At 41.1% G+C, this 14,926-nt stretch overlaps 1 protein-coding gene across 1 annotated transcript in view; it reads right to left on the bottom strand.

Annotated features, from left to right (window-relative positions):
• Positions 1-14,926, bottom strand: part of SLC18A1 (solute carrier family 18 member A1) — a 42,121-nt gene that overhangs the window by 26,484 nt on the left and 711 nt on the right. The window contains exon 2 of the mRNA XM_033857734.2: positions 606-659. The gene's annotated coding sequence lies outside the window, so the exon portion shown is untranslated. The remainder of the gene's footprint in view (positions 1-605; positions 660-14,926) is intronic.

Below are 14,926 nucleotides of genomic sequence, written 5' to 3'. Positions count from 1 at the left end.
TCACAGGTTCCAAGAATATGGTGTGGACATCTTGGGGGGGAGGAAGGGTCATTATTCTGCCTACTGAAGGGAGCATGGCATACGGGCTCCCTTACATTCCTGTTGCCTTGAGCCTCTCTGAAAAGAGGGCATTAGGGCCAAAAGATAGAGGAGCGTATTAATAATAAAGACATTTACAAGATTCTGGGCATAAGGCAATGTCATGCTGGAGCCCAGATGACACTTCTACCGTGATGCCCTCCAGCCTAAGTACAGCTTTGGTACTCTGAGGTCTCAGGGCAGCCACCAGCAAAGCAAAGCTGTGTGTAGAGAGCATTAGCTGCAAAGAGCTTGTGTAGAGCACCTCCACAGGGAAGAACAAACTGTTTTGAGAGACCACCAAACTGCAAATGACCCATATAGTCGGAAAACCATGGTTTAGAGCAGCGGTCCCCAACTTTTTTGGCACCAGGGACCGGTTTCATGGAAGACAATTTTTCTACTGACAGGGCCGGGTCAGGGAGGGGAGATGGTGCTGGGATGATTCAAGCACATTACATTTATTGTACACTTTATTTCTATTATTATTACATTGTAATATACAATGAAATAATTATACAACTCACCATAATGCTGACAGAAGGCAGAGTTCAGGTGATAATGCGAGCGATGGGGAGCGGCTGTAAATACAGATGAAGCTTCACTCACTTGCCTGCTGCTCACCTCCTGCTGTGCAGCCCGGTTCCTAACAGGCCACAGACTGGTACCAGTCCGTGGCCCAGGGGTTGGGGATCCCTGGTTTAGAGGAGCTGAGGGCCTGAGAGACCATGTACTGGCTAAGAATCATCATACTTTGGGCATTAATAGAAATCATAGCACCAATAATAATAGCTCTCATTTACTGAGCCCCCCACTACATAGCAGACATGTTTCTACTATATGCATATATTATACATTATATATATCTCAGTTAACTGTAACCATGCTAGTATTCACAGGCTGGCCAAGTTTGGAGTGTTCTCATAAATGCCCATCACTGTTAATAATCACGGTGTTGTCTATCAAACAGAACTGAGGTCTTGGGACTTCCCTGGTGGTCCAGTGGCTGAGACTCTGCGCTCTCAATGCAGGGGGCCCAGGTTCGATCCCTGGTCAGGGAACTAGATCCCGCATGCTGCAACTAAGAGTTCACACGCTGCAAATAAAGATCCCGCATGCCACCATGAAGATCCTGTGTGCCACAACTAAGACACAGTGCAGCCAAATAAATAAATAAATATTTTAAAAAAAAGAAAAAAGAAATGAGCCCTTATCTTCCTCCTGTTTAATTTTCTAATGTAAAAAATAAATAAATAAATAAGGACTTCCCTGGTGGTCCAATGGTTAAGACTCCATGATTCCACTTAGGCGGGGGCAGGGGTTCAATCCCTGGTTGGGGAACTAAGATCCTACATGCTGTGCAGCGCAGCCAGAAAAATAAAAAAAAAAAGCTGGTGTGAATATGGGGAAATGTAAATTCATATACACTATTAGTGTGCAAATAGATACAATTCTTTTAGAAAGCAATTTGGCTTTCTATCTCTTGTCTTTCTTTTTTTCTTCCCTTTGGAAGAAGTTCTTTTTTTTTTAATTAACATATAGTTAATTTACAATGTTGTGTTAGTTTCAAGAGCAAAGTGATTCAGCTATACATATATGTACTTATATATATATATAATTTTTCGGATTCTTTTTCATTATAGGTTATTACAAAACATTGTGCTATACAGTAGGTTCCTGTTGTTTACCTGTTTTATATATAGTAGTGTGTATATGTTAATCCCAAACTCCTTATTTATCTCCCCCCCAAATCTCCTGTCTTTCAAGTTATAAAATGTCCATATCTTTTAAACCTAGTAATTTCACTTTGTAGGAATCTAAGAATATAAAGTAAAATATGGGGGGAATACCACAGGTACAAAATTTTTATCAGCAGTGAGGGAAAAACTGGAAACATTTCTAATGTCCAACTGTAGAAAAGATTTAAGAATATGGGTTTGAAGGACTACCATGTTGCTGTTAAAACAGAGAAAGAAAGATTATTATGGAGGCTATATATCAACCTGGAAAAAATTATGTATGTTTATACCTAGATATTACAATGGAAAGTAAAAAGTAGGGTATAAAACTTCATGTAAATTCACAGCGGCATTGTGCACAATTGCCAAAAGGAGGAAGCAACCCAAATGTTCATTGGTGGATGAATAAACAAAATGTGATATTTGCATACAGTAGAATATTATTCAGCCTTAAAAACGAAGGAAGTTCTGACACATGCTACATGGATAAACCCTGAGGACATTATGCTAAGTTTAATAAGCCAGTCACGAGAAGACAAATATTGACTTCACTTATTTGAGCTAACTAGAGTAGTCAAATTCATAGAATCTGAAAGTAGAAAGGTGGTTTCCAGGGTCTGGAGGGAGAAGGAAGTGAGTTTTTGTTTTGTAAGCTGAAAAACGTCCAGAAGTTGGTTGGTTACTCAACAAAATGTATATTCTTTTTTTTTTTTTTTTTTTTTTTTGCGGTACACGGGCCTCTCACTGTTGTGGCCTCTCCCGTTGCGGAGCACAGGCTCCGGACGCGCAGGCTCAGCGGCCATGGCTCACGGACCCAGCCGCTCTGCGGTATGTGGGATCTTCCCGGACCGGGGCACGAACCCGTGTCCCCTGCATCGGCAGGCGGACTCTCAACCACTGCGCCACCAGGGAAGCCCCCAACGTGTATATTCTGAATGCTACTGAACTGTCACTTAAAATTGGCTAGGGTAATAAATTTTACGTTATGTATATTTTACTACAGTTAATGTTTTAAACTTTATGTGCATTGTCATTATATATCTCTAAAGATTCCATACACATAAGACAAATACACCTAAGTTATATTAGTGGTTGTGCTAAATGGCAAAAATTAGAGGAGATTTTTTAATTTATTATCCAAATTATAGTGGAAAAATTTTGAAATAAAAAGTCACCAGTAAAAGTAAGAGCTTAGTCTGTGTGTAATTAGACTGGTAGACCCTGAGCCCCCAGGACTAATGATTTCTAGCCAGAGCAGCCTGTTGAGAACAGTCTAGAACTGAAATGGAACTTAGAGGCTCTTTGACAGTGGCTCTGTTATCACTCCAATTAAAGTGGCTGGAACACAGCATCCTCAGACAGAGAGCTTTTTTCTGAAGACCAAATCACACGTGTAACCTAACTATACTTACATTTGGCTTTGGCTGATGTGGCCTGCCAGAGTAGATGGTCCTGTGACTCTGACATGGAGGGTGCTTTTGTTTCTCCTTGTTTCCTCTTTCTCTTGCTGTACAAATATTTAACCATCAGTTCAGACTTCCTCTTATATCAAGAATATGTCAGCATTCCAGCCTCAGGCTGGAGAGGTCTGGTTCCTGTCACAGGCTTCTGAAAAGAAGGCCAGGGGATTTCTACTTTATGGCTATCATCTACATGGCACTGTGGGCCCTGTAAGAGGGATCTGTGTTTAAAAACCTGGGAATTGCTGTGTCTCGTAAACTGAGGAGAGAGCTTGTTTCAGATAAAGGGAAACAAGGTGCTTTAAAAAACAAACTCAAAATGAGCTGGAACTTCATTGAATGTATTGTAGAGCAGCGGTCCCCAACCTTTTTGGCACCAGGGACTGGTTTCATGGAAGACAATTTTTCCATGGACCAGGGGTGGGGTGGGAGGGGATGGTTCAGGCCGTAATGCCAGTGATGGGGAGCGATGGGGAGCCGCAGATGAAGCTTTGCTCGCTCGCCCGCCGCTCCTGCTTTGTGGCCCGGTTCCTAACAGGCCGCAGACCGGTACCGGTCCACGGCCCAGCGGTTGGGGACCCCTGTTGTAGAGAACTGGTGGCAAACTCAGCAATAAGTAAGTAGACTGGAGATGGGGTACCAGCATCCTTTTACCTCCCCACCGGCAAACCAGCATCCTTTTACCCTCAGGGATCTTGAGGAAATATAGACTTGCTTATGGAGGCAGCAGACTCAGAAACATTTAAAGCCAAAGAAGATACAGAATCTGCCCCTGAGAAGCCGGCTTCCTTATCCCTAGAGCCAGGTCTCTTCAAACTCAGTCTGGATTTCCTTTGGCTAGGGCCACCAAGGGGAGCCTGCAGCTGTCCCATTACAATGTAGGACTTGGTAGAAGGATGCCCATGGAGGGTAGGACTTGCCCATGGGGGACTCTTCTGGCGTGGTTTCTCACCTGCTACCTCAGTCTTTTTCTTTGATTCTTCAGTACGGACCTAAGCCTCATGTCCACACGCCTGGCTATCTGGAACTCTCTACCTAGTATCAACACTCCTTCATCTTTTCTTCCCTGGTGAGGACTCTCCTTTCTAATTCTTTACTGCCTCTCATTATGTCATTTCAAAATCCTCCCTTAACTAACAAGTTTCAGCCTGGCCGTCTTCCCCTGATCATCAGAGGGTACCATCTCTGCCTAGTTTGACTCAAGCCTGCTCTGCTCAGAACACACAGCCTCAGCTACATTTACCAGTCAGCGTCCCCACCTCCTTTCCTTTAGTGCCCATTGCAACTATGCAGGGGGGACAAAAGGATTATTATGGGATCATAAACATCTGTGTGCAATTTTTGAAACTTGTAAAGGACTATAGAATTTAAAGAATCTTTCATTCAATAAATAAAAATAGGGACTTCCCTGGTGGTCTAGTGGTTAAGATTCCACGCTCCCAGTGCAGGGGGCCCAGGTTTGATCCCTGGTCAGGGAACTAGATCCCATATACCACAATGAAAAGCTCCCATGCCGGAACTAAAGATCCCACATGCCGTGATGAAGATCCCACCTGCTGCAACTAAGACCCCATGCAGCCAAATAAAGAAATAAATATTCTTAAAAAAGAAGGAAAGAAGGAAGGGAGGGAGGGAGAGGGAAAGAAAGAAGGAAAGGAAGGAAGGAAGGAAGGAAGGAAGGAAGGAAGGAAGGAAGGAAGAGAAAAGAAAGAAAAGAAAAGAAAATGTTAAAAAAAAAAAAAAGAAGAACTCCAAACAAAACAAACAAGAAAAACAAGACTGGCCAAGAGCCAGATGCAGAGATATAATATTTTATGGCACTTGTGACATTTTTCCTTGAATTAGAGTTATCTGCTTCTAGACTGTAAGCTACTCAAGAACAGGTTTTTATCTTAGTCATCTTTGTATTCCACACAGCACCTGGCATCTTGCCCAGTAGAGATGCTCTGTAACTATTTGTTACTGTTATTGATGATGATAATGAACATTCTTGCCTCTCTAAGCATTAAGACTGGCTGAGGTATTGGAAGCCCCCCGGAAGGAGACTTGTACTTTCCCAGAGCCTCAGTGCTTAAGAATGGGAATAAAGAAATTCAAACTTCCATTAGAAATTCAGCTCCCAAACCTACCCATCCCTGACTGTGTGAGCAGAATTCCACAGGCAGGACTGAGAGTTTTAAAATCCACCACTAACCCTTAGAATCTTAGCCTCAGTCATGGCTTCTTATTAACTTTAATTAATAGACTAGAATTGGAAAATCTACCATCCCACAAACCGTTGATCAGACAGCCTGTGGAAATGTCCACGACTTTAGTGGGATATGAAAGGCCAATGGTAAATTCTCATAGGAACAAAGGCCATGTTTTCTATAAATATCTTTCTATAAATACCAGGAAGCAGAGAAGAAGCACCTGAATTAGCAGGGTTTGGGTCCTGGTTCTGCCATTTACTAGTTGTGAGACTTTGGAGAAACCACCTAACTTTTCTGTGCCTCAACTTATAGAGTTTTAGTTAACTTTGCTAATTTATAGAGTTCCTGTGATGATTTAGTGAGAAAATTAACAACCAGCACTTAGAAGAATGCCTGTAACATCATAGCGCATAATATTACATCCTATGCACTTATCAGAAAAACAGTAACACATTGACTCTGCTCTGACTGAATTTCTCTAATTGTTGGGGAAATATCGAAACACTAAGTTCCCTAAAATAAATTGCTCTTCAAAATGTACTATCCACCATGAACTGCTTCAGAGCTGTTACGTCTTGCTAACCATGAGAATTTATGCATCTTGCTCAAGAAACGCATGGGACATGCAATATTGCTCCTCTAATCCAAATTGGCCCCAGATTCTGTCTAACCAAAAAGATCTGCCTTCCTGTGGAGACTAATCTGACCTCGGTAAATCCTAGCTGACCTTTCTCTTACCAGTTAGACAATGTAGCATGTCATCCATGCTGTTTTACATATTCTCTCTGTCAAATCGTGTGTGTTAATCTCGTCTCTACAATTTAGCCTTTAGCTCCTTAGCAACATACTTTACAGTAATGTCACCTTTGCTTTAAAGATGTGACACAGGCCCAGAGACACTGTCTGCCTGAAGACACAGAGCTCGGCCCAATGTACTTACTACTTGAGAGCAAGAACATGCCCTCTAGTTCTTCTGAGGTTTTCCAGTGCCTAGCACGATGCTGAGTGCATTATCAGTGCTCATTCAAAATGCATTTCTTTCTTTTTATTTATTTATTTTCGGCTGTGTTGGGTCTTCATTGCTGCTCACAGGCGTTCTCTAGTTGTGGTGAGCGGGGGCTAATCTTTGTTGCGGTGCACAGTCTTCTCACTGTGGTGGCTTCTCTTGTTGTGGAGCACGGGCGCTAGGCGTGTGGACTTCAGTAGTTGCAGCACGCGGGCTCAGGAGTTGCAGCACGCAGGCTCTAGGGCACCAGGGCTTCAGTAGTTGTGGCGCGAGGGCTCAGTAGTTGTGGCTCGTGGGCTCTAAAGCGCAGGCTTAGTAGTTGTGGTGCATGGGCTTAGTTGCTCCATGGCATGTAGAATCTTCCCGGACCAGGGCTTGAACCCATGTCCCCTGAGTTGGCAGGTGGATTCTTAACCACTGCGCCACCAGGGAAGTCCCAATATGTATTTCTTGATAAAAAATGTCATTCAAGCTTTCACTGCACCTTCGCAATGAGTATATCCTAAGTAACCAAGGAAATAAGGCCCTTTTCTGGCAATGGTCTGACTGATGTTGAGACGGTACAGGCACATTGCCATGACACCTTAAGGAAAGGTGGAAATGATCCAAATTAGAATAAATCCTTAGAACTTTTCCTGAGAATCCCAGATGTTCCAAGTCCAGCTTGTCCCCAGGTCATCTTTGCAACTAAATAGGGGGCTTCAGACACCGGGTCAGAGCTCAGGTCTTGGATTCTCATTTCAGATCATCAGAAGCCCCCACCTGTCTTCGAAATAATTTGGTCTTCTAAAGTTCCCCTACATGGGGATAGAACAGCCCATCTGTAACTAGCCTGCATCAGAGGGAATCTTCCAGACTTATCCTAATGTGTACACAGGTGACCGAACCAGAACTGGGCAGCTAAGGAGGCTATGGAGCAAAAAAAAGCATGGTCTCGGGCTTCCGTGGTGGCGCAGTGGTTGAGAGTCCGCCTGCCGATGCAGGGGACACAGGTTTGTGCCCCGGTCCGGGAAGATCCCACATGCCGCGGAGCGGCTGGGCCCGTGAGCCATGGCTGCTGAACCTGCGTGTCCGGAGCCTGTGCTCCACAACGGGAGAGGCCCCAACAGTGAGAGGCCCACGTACTGCAAAAAAAAAAAAAAAAAGCATGGTCTAAAGTCTAGGTAGGTTCAATTGTCTTCCTAGTCCTGCTACTGCCTTGCTTCTGGAACTTGGGAAATCACTTTATTTCCCAGAGCTTTGGTTCCCTTATTTGTAAATTGGAGAGTTAGGTCTAGTTGATTCCCAAGGTCTATTCCAAGTCTAACAATCATAAACTAGTCTTAGAGGTAAAACAATGAGTTCTCATCGAATGTTGACCCTGTGTCATCCTTTACTACTTTCTTTGCCGCAAATTCCTTCCAGGTCTCTGCAATACAGAACTTTTCATTTGCCTGACCACATGCTTACTTTACCACTAGTTGAAACTGCTGCCTGTTAAAAAGAAAACTGTAACATTTTAAACAGAAGTACCTTAATATTTCTAATTTTATTTCTGATTAAAAGTGTAATGTAGGATCATACCAATAAAATGACAAATATAAAGAATGCAAAACATCCCATAACTCAGAGGTAGATACTGGTAACATCTATATATGTTTCTGTCCAATAATTTCTCTAAGGGTATATGTATACCTATAGATAATAGAGATTATACTGTGTATGACATTTTCTATAGAATTTCTACTCAATACTGTATTGTGAAAATTTTTTCCATGTTTGAGATATTTTTCTGTCTGTCCTAAAGTCTGAGTAATATTTCAACAAATAAATGCATCAGCATTTATCCAACTGATTCATTTTGTCTGGAACATTTGGGATGAGAAAGGGCTATCTTGATCTGGCAACAAAAGAAAGTCTTTGACAAAGGGCACCCAGAGTTTCAAGACACTTTTTCCCACTACCAGAGAATGATACAGCCAGCACCTGGTAAGGGAACTTCCAGCCATTGGCCTCTTCTTGGGTTTATATGCTTAAACATTGCACTGTTCACACTTAAGCAGTCATGTTCTAATCATAGGGGGCCCTCTGCTGTCCCCTTTCTTTCCACAACACATTAGTGACCCTAGTGACAATGAAAGTAACATGAAATAGAACAAGAGATCTCAGTTTTCAGGAGGTCAATGTATAGTTTCCAGCCCATAGAGCTCACGCTGCATCTGATGGTAAAAATTAGAAAATACCCAACACAGAAAGAGAAATATATATATATATGAATTAATTAGCTCGCTCTCCCATCTCATGCTGAAATTTTTATGTTGATTATCTTACACTGGTTTATGCCTTGTTACATGGAAATGTACAGACCTAGTGATTTGATTTGCTGTGGTTTGTCTTCATAATGTTTTCCTTGATGAGGATTTTCCAGCAAATGAAGAAAGACAAATATTATATGGGAAAAATTAGGTCACTGGCATGAGCTTTTCTTCCCCTGCCCTTCTATAATTTTCTTCCTCTTAATCATTTGTGAAAAAGAGTAAGTGTTTGCATTCCTGTTTGCACTGTTGATTTCTGGAAGCCTTCTTTTAAATTCTTGAGAACTATGGCAAGAAATCTTCCCAAATGACATATGGAGACTCAGAGACAAAAGGAATTGGGGATTGGCTCCGGGTCACACTGTGCTTATGTGGACAGTCAACACTGAGACTGGGGCTGGTGACTCTGAGTCTCATGTTCCAACCACATTCCCTGCTGCTGAGGCCAGCTGGTCTTGCATTCTTTGGGATAAAATAAGGATAGGATTTCAACAAATAATAAGAGGACAGTAACCAGTACACAATCTGATAGGGTGAGTGTTCCTTAGGAAAAACCCTCCATATAGAAGTATAAAATTAGTGGAGAACTGTTCATCCTTAGGAAAGGAGAACCCCATTTGCATTCATCTACTAGATATTCATTATGTATTATGTGCAAGTTACCTTGCTAAGTACTATAGACAGAAGACACAAGATAATTATAAGATATAGTCCCTGTTACTTCCCTGTTAGAGTAGTGGTTAGGAATCCACCTGCCAATGCAGGGTACACAGGTTCGAGCCCTGGCCCAAGAAGATCCCACATGCCACAGAGCAACTAAGCCCATGTGCCACAATTACTGAGCCTGCGTTCTAGAGCCCGCACGCTGCAACCACTGAACCCACGCACCGCAACTACTGAAGCCCACGCACCTAGAGCCCATGCTCCACAACCAAAGAAGCCACTGCAATGAGAAGCCCGTGCACCGCAATGAGGAGTAGCCCCCTCTCGCCGCAACTATAGAAAGCCCATGCACAGCAACAAAGACGCAACACAGCCCAAAAAAAAAAAGATATAGTCCCTGCTTAATACAATCTACTCAGGTAACTATGCCATTTATAAAGCTCTTAGAAAAGAGCCTGACACATAGTAATTAATATGTACATGATTGATCAAAGTATACAATAACAATGCTAGTTAAAACATATTTAGCCCTTGCTATTTGCCAAACACTTAGCAGTAATCTCTTTTAATGCTTATAACAAGCTTATAAAGAAGGCAGTATTATGATCCTCTGTTTGCAAATGCGACCTAGAGACAATAAACAAATAAATTTTTGTTCCAGATCATAGAACTAAGAAAACCAGGACTTCAACTAAGTTGTCTGGCTCCAGAGCCTCTTAAACATAATACTGTATTCTACCCCCTCCACCAGGTGATGCTCTCTGTGTGAGTGTATGAGACTGGACATTTAACATTCTAGAACAAAAAATTAGGCACCCCCCCACCACAAAGCCCCGCAATATCAATTATTTATATCACTGCACTGTCTTCTGATTATTAGCAGTGTACAAAAGTGTTGCAATTGGTCTATATCTGTTTTAGCTCTTTTCACTCACTATTATTTTATATAAATAGTTCTGTACACTTAAATTCCACTAGCTTATACATCATATGCATGCCAGTAGCCATTAAATATAGAATCCTTGTCTAGTTCATTATTGCTAGATATTTAGGTTGCTACTTCATTTTCACTATGATGAATAACCATATTGCCATAACAAGCTATAAACATATTCCTTTGGTTAATAAGCCCATTAGTGAGATTGCTCAAACAAATTATTGGATCAAACACTATGAACAGTGTTGTGATCCCCGACCCACAGCAGGTTGCTCTCCAGAAGGACTGGCCAGTTTACAAAGCCAGGAGAAACGTGTTGGTGCATCCCTTAGTCCCTAATCCTGCCAGTGCTTAAAAAAAGAATCACTGGGTTAGTTTTGCTAATTTAACAAATACAGTAGAACCTCACGCTGTTCCAGTTTGAATTTCTTCATTATTAGGGAAACTGTTCCATAATTTCCTACCTATATTTTTCTATGCGTAGAATATTTGTTTTACCCTTTGTCTTTCTTATAAATTAAGGAAATACTTTTTTTAAAACCATGAGGAACAGTGTATAAATATTAATCCTCTAAATAACTGAGAAATTCTCATATTCAGTTTCACTTGATTAATAGTTTTGAATTACCTCAACTCTATACAGATACCATCATAGGACCCTAAGACATTATAAAATAAAAATAACAGTAATTGTCTAAGAAGTTGGAGATGGTGCCAAGTAATAGCAGATATCTGACAGTACCATATAGAAACATGATTCTATAAATGGAAATACCACTTTTCCAATTACTCAATGATGCTCAGCTATTTTGTTTTCTTTAAGTTTCAGGCTCCTGTGAGAATCTGACAAAAACCTATGGGTCATCTCCATAAAAGATACCCATATGCATACATTTTGCACAAGGTCTCATAGATTTCCACGGGTCCTGAGTTAATGATTCCCGTTACAGCAGTGTTATCTCTATCATTTTTTTCTTCAAAATGTTTCTCCTAACTACCCTCTTCTCTACATCCCATTGCTGATCCCCTTGGTCTGTATCTGAGTTTACAGAGAGGAACGGCACGAGAAAAAAATATAAATGGACACTTACCGTTGCTCTCATTACAGTGATGAGATCCGTGATGGAGTTAGGGCCAGCGTGCCGTGGAGGTAGAGCCATCACTCTACTTGGAGTCATCACTGCTCACCCCAGACAATTACAATGCTTCCTAACTGGTTTCAATCTCTCCTTTGCCTTCTGCCCCAATTCAATTTTTTTTTTTTTTTTTTTTTGCGGTACGCTGGCCTCTCACTGCTGTGGCCTCTCCCGTTGCGGAGCACAGGCTCCGGACGCGCAGGCTCAGTGGCCATGGCTCACGGGCCCAGCCGCTCCACAGCACGTGGGATCTTCCCAGACCAGGGCACGAAGCCGTATCCCCTGCATTGGCAAGGCAGATCCTCAACCACTGCGCCACCAGGGAAGCCCCCCAATTCACTTTTTGCTTAGCAGAACAAGATGACTTTTTAAAGCCTAACCAGATCACATTATCCCTTCGTAAAATTCTCTAATCACACTAAGAATAAAATTCAAACCCCTAGCCATAGCTTCCAAGGCTCTATCTGACCTGGCCCAGTCCTTCTCCTATTGTTCTCTGCTAAGCTGAATCCATCCTAGCCCCGCTTTCCTTTCACCTCAGGACTTTTCCACTTTTCTCTCTACCTGAATCACATGTCTCCTGCAGCTTCCATGACGTTCTTTCTCTCTTCATTTAGATCTCAGATGGCTGAGAGGTACATTCCCTAACCACACTTTCTAAAATCTTCTCTCCACTCTGATCATTTTTTTACCATTCACTCTGTTTTATAATTTTTCATCCCATTTGTCACTACCAGGCACTTTATTAATAAACCATTTGTTTTCTGACTTTTCCACTCTTATAAGCACCATGAGGACAAGGACTTTGTTTAGGTATTGGTGTATATCTAGGACTCACAACAGTACCCAGTGCACATAATAAGTTGCTCCAATATTTATTAAATAAATGTTGGGACTAATACTTTGTTTATGCACTACAGACCATAACTGATTCCTGCTCACAGAGTAAAAAGTTAAAGAAAACTTTTTTTTGCGGTACACGGGCCTCTCACTGTTGCGGCCTCTCCCGTTGCGGAGCACAGGCTCTGGACGCGCAGGCCCAGCAGCCATGGCCCACGGGCCCAGCCGCTCCGTGGCATGTGGGATCCTCCTGGACCGGGGCACGAACCCGCGTCCCCTTCATCGGCAGGCGGACCCCCAACCACTGCGCCACCAGGGAAGCCCCAAAGAAAACTTTTTAAAAAGTAAAAATCTTGAACTACTCCTAAAATAAAAGGATAAAAGGTGTGGTGATAGCTAACAGTCTGGTACTCATATCTGAAACTTACCTACTATTGGAAAAATTAGCATGAGAAGGCCAGATCTGAAATTTTTATAAAAAAGAAAGCTATCATACATTGTATTTGAAAAAAAAATCAGTGCAAACACATATTAAAGGATTAAAACTACATAGAAAGGTTATTAGGTTAAAAGTAGAATTCACTCTCTTATTCATATTCATACATATATATATATATACTTAAAATGTATACAAATTAACTATTCTACATACTATTTTGCAATTGCTTTTAAATTGCTTTTTTTTAAATTGCAATTCCTTTAGAAAACTTATCTTGGAGGTTTTTTAAAATTACATCACTTAAGGCTAAACTAATTCTTCAAAGGTTGAGGAATACATTTGACTAGATAGGCCATAACTTATGAATAGGCATTTAATTTAGATTATTTCTACAGTTTTTCTATTTCAAAAATGTTTCAATAAATATCTCTGTATATATACACATATAAATACAGATTAATATAGATCATATATATTATATATAATATATAATGTGATATCTAATTTAATTGAACATATTTGTCAGATATGCACATATATGTATATATGTAATTTTCCTGAGGATAAAGCAAGTTCCTAGGAATAAAATATTTGAATCTGATACCATCAAATTGCTCTTCTAGACACCAATTATGCTTTTAGCAATAAAATTTGAAAATTCTTTTTTTCTTATACTCTTGACAACTTTTTTTGGGGGGGGGGGGTGAAGTAGAAAAGGATAGCTTTATTGCTTTACCAGGCAAAGGAGGACACAGCAGGCTCCTGCCTCGAAAAACTACGTGTCCCTACTCTTGACAACTTTGGACATTAGTTAAAAATTATAGTCATTCCCATGAATTAAAACAAAATGGCACCTCATATTATTTCCCCCTTTTTTTTAAAATTATAAGACATACTAAATGATGCTAAATCTCACTCAAAATTAAGGAGTACTTGCTTCAGTGGTTTGGTTCAAAAGGGCTATGGGTATATGTAACAAAGGTCATGGAGATGAGATGCCCCTAAAGTAGAGTTTAAATAACTAAGTAATGATCACTTCATTTGTAATATGACACCATCATATACAGTTCAATCCCTACAATTTTCACCTATGTAAGAAAGCTTATTGTTTTCCATTAAGCATATATCTTCCCATTATATCACAATGGTCTTCTAATGGCCAAATAAAATGGATACTTGTAGTACTCCTATTACTTCCCTTCTCGTCAGTTTTTGGCATTAACAGTACAGTAATCCCTCTTTAAGATTTTCTCTTCTTTTTGCTTCTAGAACATGTGCTCTGCGTTCTCTCCAACTCTAGTATCACTCCAAGTTTGATTTGATTACAAGATACTCTTCCTTGGTACATCCCCTCCCCTTAGTGATCTCTTAAAAGTTGGCCTTTAGTATCTTCCACAATACATCACACACTCTCTGGCTTATCTCTTCTATTTTCATATTACTAACATGGTGATAAGTTATAAATTTTGATCTTGACTTAGCCCAGATAGCTTCTCCTGGGATAGTTACCTATTTAATAGAAATCTCATTCTGAATATTCCACAGGAAACTTAACACATCCCCAGACAATTAGCTTTTCTCTTTTCCTCCTCTACCACCAGCAAAATTCCTCACTTCCTTCTCTGTGTTCTACCCGGTAAACAACAACACAATCAACCAATCACTCAGGACCCAAGCCTGGATTGACACCTTCCACAGCCAGCTAATCATTCTTGCATCGGTTCTAACCCTCAAATAGTTTTCAAACACATCCCACTTTGTCTTTCACACTACTACCACCACCCTAAAACAGTCCAATATATGTTTTTTGAAGGGACACATGAGTGAATATGTTGGAAAGGAAGATGATAAAGTGAGAGAAATGAGGGCACACGGTTCCCCATGTTAATATCCACTAGAAGAGGTTTTAGATTCTGTCTTTCAAAGTGTTTTTTTAGAACTTGAGTTCTCTTCATTCAATGTCATGAAATGCCGCTGACGTTTTCTTGCACGAAGTTGCCTTCCTTCCCTCTCCCTTCTTTCTTCTCCTTCTCCCTTAACTCTTGCCTTTCTCTGGATCCCTCTCCCTGGCCCGGCGTCCTCCTCCCAGCACGCTGGTCAGCTCCTCTCGCGGAGGGCTCGGGTTTAGCCCCGCCTACGCGG

Source organism: Tursiops truncatus, chromosome 6, assembly GCF_011762595.2.
Source record: "Tursiops truncatus isolate mTurTru1 chromosome 6, mTurTru1.mat.Y, whole genome shotgun sequence".
Taxonomy (NCBI): Eukaryota; Metazoa; Chordata; class Mammalia; order Artiodactyla; family Delphinidae; genus Tursiops; species Tursiops truncatus.
This window is presented reverse-complemented; position numbering and strand designations above follow the sequence as displayed.